Source organism: Rattus norvegicus, chromosome 13 (genome assembly GCF_036323735.1).
Source record: "Rattus norvegicus strain BN/NHsdMcwi chromosome 13, GRCr8, whole genome shotgun sequence".
Taxonomy (NCBI): Eukaryota; Metazoa; Chordata; class Mammalia; order Rodentia; family Muridae; genus Rattus; species Rattus norvegicus.
The window spans coordinates 80,423,991-80,430,464 of NC_086031.1; the positions used below are offsets into that span (position 1 = coordinate 80,423,991).

The 6,474-nt window shown below is 45.8% G+C and overlaps 2 non-coding genes across 2 annotated transcripts; one reads left to right on the forward strand and one right to left on the reverse strand.

Moving 5' to 3' along the window:
• The first annotated feature begins 4,055 nt into the window (after positions 1 to 4,055).
• On the forward strand, positions 4,056 to 4,127 carry Trnap-agg14 (transfer RNA proline (anticodon AGG) 14). The gene has a single exon. It is a non-coding gene; the product is annotated as a tRNA-Pro (tRNA).
• Positions 4,128 to 4,687: 560 nt separating this feature from the next.
• Positions 4,688 to 4,759, reverse strand: Trnap-cgg3 (transfer RNA proline (anticodon CGG) 3). Its single transcript has one exon. It is a non-coding gene; the product is annotated as a tRNA-Pro (tRNA).
• Between the last annotated feature and the right edge of the window lie 1,715 nt (positions 4,760 to 6,474).

Sequence of the window (6,474 nt, forward strand, 5' to 3'; positions counted from 1 at the left end):
ACTGTAAGACTCATACCACAAACAAACAAACAATAAAACAAAAAACCGAATAGAGGGCTGGAGAAATGGCTCAGCAGTTAAGAGCACCCGACTACTCTTCCAGAGGTCCTGAGTTCAATTCCCAGCAACCAAACGGTGGCTCACAACCATCTGTAAAGAGATCTGATGCCCCCTTCTGAAGACAGCTACAGTGTACTTATATATAATAAATGAATAAATCTTAAAAAAAAAAAAGAATAGAAAAGGAAAACACAGAGGACAGGAAAGTGTATGTCAGACGGACGAGACAAAGTACGAGTGTGAACAGTGTATGCAGAGGTGGTATTTTGAAGACCCTTAGGTTACTCTGTGGGTGACAGAAGGGGTGACAGATCTGTAATGGAGAGAGCTCCTCATGCCTTTAATCCTACCCTCGGGAGGCAAAAACAGGAGGTCTTTGAGAGTTTGTTCTACATAGTGAGTTCTAGGACTGACAGGATTACTGACAGGATTATAGAGAGAGACAGAGATAGAGATGGGGGGGCATGGAAGAGCATTCACAAGCACACAACATACAGTATCCACATGGAGATGGAGAGGAGGCAGCATCTGGGAAGTGGTTCAGAAAAAGATTGATATGGGAAATACAATCGCGAAAAAGAGTTCTAATTCCTAGACTGTCAAACTTGTCTTTAGGGTCAGTTTCTACGGCCTTTTCAACCAGCTCCTTCCTCCGGGTAAGTGCCTCAGCCTGCAGCGGACATTTCAGTCATCTACCAGATAGGACTTGGGTGAGCTTTTGAAGCTATTGTCTTCAAAAGATCGCAAACAAGTAAACTTTCTAAAGAAATTGCATTCATTCACTTTGCGTGTGTAGAGAGAGGCACACACCCACCAAGGCACAAGTGGAAGTCAGAGGACAACTCTAAGGGAGTCGGTTCTCAGCTACCCACGTGAATGAGTTCAGGGCAGGCTGTCAGGCTCAGCAGTAAGCACCCTTACCTGCTAAGCCATCTCAGGCCCTTGCTAAAGAGGTTAATGAATGAGAGACCATGGGAGGGTCCAGCGATGCTTCTGACAAAATTATGATTGGTACAGCAACCTGGTAAAGCACTGAGACACAGGAAGTTGGGAGATCTTTATTGTAAATTAAGTTAGGAGCTGGAGAGATATGGTCCAAATTTGATTCTCAGTACCCACCGGAGACAGCTCATGACCCCAGCTCCAGGATAGACGCAACTGAGAAGCCTGTAAGGGCACCTGCATTCATGAGTGCATCCACAAATGCATGCATGCACATAACAATAACAATAGTAATAATAACAACAATAATAATACACACATTTTTATAACCAAACCAAACGGGGACAGCAATGCTGCAGAGCTAACAACGTTATCTGTGAGATTACAGCAAATGTCTGGTAGAGAAACGAGACGCTGCCAAGGTTACACACATTCAGGCCATAAGCCTGGTTCACTGCTATTTTAAGGTAGAATATCTTATTTGCAAGAACTATTATAGATATCCTTTTTATTTTGGTTATAAACCTAACCTTTAAATGGGCTGAGCCATCTCTCCAGCATAGATATGTAGAATTTTTTTTTTTAAAAAAATTACCTTTAGTTGACAGCCTTTCTAGCAAACATATTGGGATTCTTGCTTCCGTCAGAATCTGGAGATGCTCTGTTTTCTTCCCGGGACCCCATAATTCTCCGTCTTCCTACCCTGCTCCTGAAGGATATGCCGCCCAGCATATCATGCAATGTGTCTGAGATAAAATGTTCCTCAAGATTCAAACTCCCTGCACACTGCAACTATCCACATCCTGTTTCACAAGGACCTCATTCTAGGGAAGCATGTGCCTGGGACTGGACCACAGGCCTCCCTAGTTGGTTTTATATTGCTGTGATAGACACCATGACCAAAAAACCTGCAGTCTATCGAGGGAAGCCAAGGCAAGAACTCACAGAACCTGGAGGCAGGAACTGAGACAGTGACCATGGAAGAATACTGCTGACCGGTTTGCTCCTCACGTCTCCAAAGTCTGCTTTCAGATACCACCCAGGACCACCCGCCCAGGGGTGACCATGCTCAAAGGATCCTCCCCGCAATCATTGATAAGATCAAGCCTCACAGACACGCCCACAAGCCAATCTGATGGAGGCACCTCCTCAACTAAGGTTCCCTCTTTTTAGGTGACTCGAGTTTCTGTCAAATGGACGAGAGCTAAAGAGCACGGAAGCATCACATCCCCCAAAGACAGGAAGCTTTCCACCCTAAGGCAACCACTACTATGACTCTTGCTGTCGCCAGCTTCTTCCGTCACTGTTATGATAGATAAAGGAGATAGTCTCGGATCTGGGGTGCAGAGAATAAAGGATACGCCCCTTAGCTGGCCGTGGTGGCTCACACTTGTACTTGCAGTGTGCAGGAGACCAGACCAGGATGGGGGACAAAGGTTTGAGGAGATTCTGAGTCCCAGCAGCTGCCCTGGACGGGGAGGAGATGCTACCTATGCTACTTCCGGTGAATTCAAGGAGAGAAGGAGACAGCACAGACTCTTAGTTCGTGGACACTAAGGGATTACGTTATTTTAGTAACAACCACTGCTTCGTTTAGGAAGTAGAGGCTTCTTTTGGTGTCTGGGGCACATTTTTTTCCCAGTTAGGTTTTCATGAATAAACTATTCTGGCATCCAGAACTCGTTAATATTTTAAAGAGTATTCTCAGAGTTACTGCCTGGAGCCCTAAGAATGAAAGACTCGAGTTAGGACAGTTTCAAATAAAACAAAGGGCGGAGACTGCATGGTAGAATCCCATCTAGTGTCAACCCCTAGGGGGAAAGTTTTGACAATTCAAGGTGAAGAACCACCGTGTGCCAAATGCTTGCTGGATGACTGAGCTTCAAGAAGCAAAGGAGTAGCCGGTGGATACCACGCACGTGACATGAATGTGTCTGTTCAGGAGAGCCCGCTGCCTTTTGTTGTTTCTCAATTACTCTTCCTCAGAGTACCAACATATATGCTGATAAGGAATTTGGGACAAATTGTAGTCACTCAGAATTACTGAGTAGTACCCTAGATGTCTACCATAAGCATCAATGAGAAATGTTTAAAATTTTATATAGTTAAGAAGTTATGACTTTTTTAAAAAAAAAAAAGAATACAGAACACAGGAGTCATGCTATTCTTCATATTGTTTCAATTTTAGTAAGCAGTGTGTTCTGCTGAAGAAACCACAGGCTGTGACTTCTTTGTCTAACTAAGGATCATGGGCAATCAGACAACAATTACACAATTAGTTGCCAGTTAAACAATAGATTTCAGTTTGGTATTGGGTATTTTGCCCCCAAGAAATTATGGGAGTCAAGATTGCAGCTCAGGCCCGGTGTGATGCTTGCTTTTAAATAAATTAAATTAAAAATATAAAAATCACAGCCACTGGGAAATGGAATTCGGTGGGGTTCTGTGAGTTGTGTCCAACCTGGTCTATGTACATAGTTCCAGGCTAACCGAAGGTTGTATAGTGAGACTATATTCTAGTAAAGTACTGGCTTTAATATGTTAAAGGATTCCTCCATGCCCAAGACATTTGGAGTTTTGGATTTATCAAAAGAGCTGCTTTATCAGCTGAAAAACAAAACAAAATAACAACTACAGCAGTCTGAAGCAAAAGTTCAAACATAGAAAGGTGGGGATTTGAAGAGTAGTATTTTAAAATATGTCATGCCAAAAATGGACGATTTCATCGAAACCGCAAAGTGTGAAATAGTGCAACATTGAAAACTCAGTACGTGACATTTGCCCGGGAAATGCTGTCACACATAGCTTATTAGACACAAAGACAGAATTCTGGTTTTCAAAATAATAGGTGAGCATTAAACTAGTAATGACATCGTTGCGCTTTCTGGCCCACTTAATTTTCAAAGAATAAAACAGAGAAAAAGGAAAAAAATTTAAAACTTTAAAATACAAATCAAAGAATACAAACGGTACCATATATGAACAGCCACACGGGGGCGCCAGCTAAGCATTTCTATAGACCTTTATGATGGCAGGAGAAGCAGACGCACATCGGCTCGTTGGTCTAGGGGTATGATTCTCGCTTAGGGTGCGAGAGGTCCCGGGTTCAAATCCCGGACGAGCCCAACTTTTAAAACTTTATACTTTTTTGGATGATACATAAATGCACAAAATCCTAAAATTGTTCCTTAGAAACAACAACAACAATAACAACACCAACAACAAACACCCAGCACACTTTATACCAATAAAAGGAATAGCATGGAGGCGTAAAGGTTTTCTAGTCCTGTCTTTTGCCTTGCTTATTCCGATTGCAGGGCGTGTGCAGGCACGGGAGTGCTCGGTAGTTTGCGGCCGAGCTTAAACCACCGCGCCTGGGCTGCTCAGTCCTGAAATGGGGCTGCGGCTTCCAGGGATTCTGGAACGTCGCCCTGCCAATCCCCGACGCTCCTGCCACGTGTGTGAGGGTCTGGGTCCCCGAGGTTTGGGTACTGGGGGTGTGCTCCAGTGCCCTGGCCTGCTGAGCCACACGGCGGTCAGCTGGCCCTTAGCTTCGAAAGTGAAATGGGTGGACAGCCGAGTTTAGAGGACTCTTGGGTTTTTGGATGAGATACGTGCGAAAAATGAAACCGATTTTAATTTCCAATCTGTAGATTTTTCACGGAAAAAAGGAGAAACAAAACCAGGGCTCGTCCGGGATTTGAACCCGGGACCTCTCGCACCCGAAGCGAGAATCATACCCCTAGACCAACGAGCCGCTCTCAGCGACGGAGCTTTCAGTACCTCCCTTCAGGCTCCCGCGGGGGCTGACCTGGTCCGGAAACCCTTCCCCGCGAGCAGTTCTTTCGGTTCCGAGGCACCGGGGCCGGAATCCCTTTCAGCCCGGCCGAGGGGAGCCGAGAGAACGCGCCTTTGCCCAGAAGGATCGCTCCGGAGCCTGATTGCCAGTGCCGCGGGTTCACTGCGGAACCGAGCTGTGCTCACCCACGGGCCTGGAGGGGAACAGGCCGGGAGGGAGTCGGTGCCTGAGACCGGAGCGCGGGCGAGGGAGATGAAATCTTGGGGTTCTGGGAGCAGTGATCTTCCCCGAAATTCCAACTTATTAAGCACTTTGTACTGAAGCCATTTGATGATCAGTTCAGCTCAGTCCCTGAAGCACTCCTGTTGTCCCCTTTTACGGCGGGGGGGACACAGAGGTCCAGAGACCTTGAGTTACTCAATTAAGGAAGTGGAGTTTCACGGAAGGACCCCGGCGCTCCTGGAAGGTGGGACAATGGGAGCCGGACCGGGGAGAGGAGAGGGACTGAGGGTCGGGTGGGGAGTGGGAGCCCGTAGCTCGTAAAAGGGGGGTGGGGTGGGGGCCCAATGACAATGAGGCAGATCTCCCTCCAGCAAATCTGAGCCTTAGGTCCTACTGTCCGGTCCAGCAGTACTCCTTACTCCTAGGTCTCAGGCTGGTCTCCGTCCCCAGCCAGGCGTCTAAACTGGGCTAGCCTTAGTCCCTGCTCTCTCCCACCAACCTTCATGCCTCACCATGCTTAATGCATTAGGGTAGGATCGTAGCGATTCCTCGTTTTCAAATCCTTTCTTCCATCTTTAGGCTACCATGGATTCAGTGCATATGGCCTTTGTCCGGAATCCTGGTCCGACCTCTCCGAGGAGTCCAGCTGGCGTGTTTGTTCTCTCATTGGCTCCTGCCAGACTCTCGGCTCCTCCCTCCTCTCCTCTCTCTCTCTCTCTCTCCCTCTCCCTCTCTCTCCCTCTCTCTCTCTCTCCCCCCCCCCCCCACTTAATGCTACTAAACTTCTCTGTATTCCAAGTTCCTATATTCAAGGCCAACCTGGGCTATATGAGCTCCTGTTTCAAAAATTATTATTATTATTATTATTATTATTATTATTATTATTATTATTATTCCAAAGTTCACACACAAAGTTAATTGAAACAGGACAGGAAGTGCAGTCTGAACCATGTTGGCATTGAAGAACAATAAAGGGCAACCAGCAAACATATCATTTTGCTGGCTACTGTCCTTCAAAGGCACTCAACAAACAAAATAGATACATATGCAAACACATGTCTGAAAATGCTCGTGAATAATAATAAATGACCCATTTGGTAAATTTATGTATGTCTTGTATGCAACCTAAAGAAAGTATACCTGGGAATATTTCTGTGTAAAAAGTATAATGACCAGGTGTGTTGCCACCACAGAGGCAGAAGCAGGTGGCTCTGTGTGAGTTTCAGGCCAGCCATGGCTACACACTGAGACCCTGTCTTAAAAAAAGAAAAGGTCACATTGAAATACTAATTAACAGTCTTACAAACCGGTCTCTCAAGAAAACAGCCCAGTGAGTCTTGTTACAAATGTCCTGTTCCCCATCAATCATTTCTGTTTTAACTAGGAAAAGATCTGCCCATGTAGGTTTTGGAATCGTTGAACCTGTGCTTTCATAGCATAGCAAGTATTCC